A 1,109-nucleotide genomic window follows, 5' to 3' on the forward strand; every position below is an offset into this window, starting at 1 on the left:
TTTGCTTAAGGGGTTGTTTTAGCTAATTGAATTTTGTATTTAACTCTTTGGTGAATTCAGAGTAGTTGGATTAGGATTTTCTCACTCACTCCCAATTCTAATTCCATTTCCAAAATATCATTCTCTCTGCAATCTCCGCCGTCTGCAACCATCCCCCATCTCTCTCGTCGTCGCCCTCCTTCTCTTCCTTCCTTCATTCTGGTCAATTTCCCTTATCTTTTTTTTTTTTTTACATTTGTCATAATCCTTCGTTATGATATGGGTGAGCTGACTGATTCAATCAGAAGAAATTGGTTTTCTCAGCTGGATTATTCACACCCTCCATTCTAATTTCCCATTCCCCTACATCTCTTCCTTTAACTTCTGCTTCCTCCGGCTTCTCCTCTTCCCTCGACGCTGGTTTTTCCTCTCTCTTTACCCTTTTCCGTTATTTTTAGCTCAACAACGGACTGCTCTTTTAGGTATTTTTAGCTCAACAACAAGCGGCGGGGAGTTCTTCGTAAGGCAGAGGCTACGGCGGAGAAGATGGGAGTGCCAAGATCAGGAGGGGAGCGTTACTGGCAATGAAATATGTGTTTAGAAGAAAGTAGAAACCTGCTTAGATGAGTGCTTATACTAACAAGACGAATTCCAAGGGAGTAACCTTAGGGTTGTGAATTAAGAAGGAAGCCACCTGCCGTATTTCAAGGAAGAAAATGATTATTTGGAGAAGTTTAAATTCTCAAGGTGTGAGGTGGAGTTCATAATGATGAGATGTTTTTTGATTTTATAGCATTTGTTTTTCAATTACGCGTAACAGAAGTTTATGTTAGTGGGGTAAACAATTTCCATTTCTTAGTTTGAACAGGGGCATTTGAAGGATTTACTTATTTTATATTTTTTATATATCTGTTGTTCTAACAATTTAAAATTGTTTTTGTTATTTTCCCAAAGTAAAACATATAAATTTGTCATTCTTCTCGACAGCCAATGTAAAACAAAATAATGAAGGACAGTTTCGGGTCGAAGCTCAAAGGTTTGAGGACTTTTTGGTTTGAGAAATTTAGATAAAAAACCTAAATTTAATACGAAATTTCACAAATGTCCTAAACTAAAATTTATTTTTTTAA

General features: G+C 36.6%; 1 long non-coding RNA gene across 1 annotated transcript in view; it reads left to right on the forward strand.

The window, feature by feature from the left end:
* LOC116404411 overlaps positions 1-903 on the forward strand; it is a 1,672-nt gene extending 769 nt beyond the window's left edge. The window contains exon 2 of the long non-coding RNA XR_004217259.1: positions 462-903. This is a non-coding gene — a long non-coding RNA (uncharacterized LOC116404411). The remainder of the gene's footprint in view (positions 1-461) is intronic.
* Positions 904-1,109: the final 206 nt, after the last annotated feature.

The sequence above is a fragment of the Cucumis sativus genome, chromosome 6 (genome assembly GCF_000004075.3).
Source record: "Cucumis sativus cultivar 9930 chromosome 6, Cucumber_9930_V3, whole genome shotgun sequence".
Lineage (NCBI taxonomy): Eukaryota > Viridiplantae > Streptophyta > Magnoliopsida > Cucurbitales > Cucurbitaceae > Cucumis > Cucumis sativus.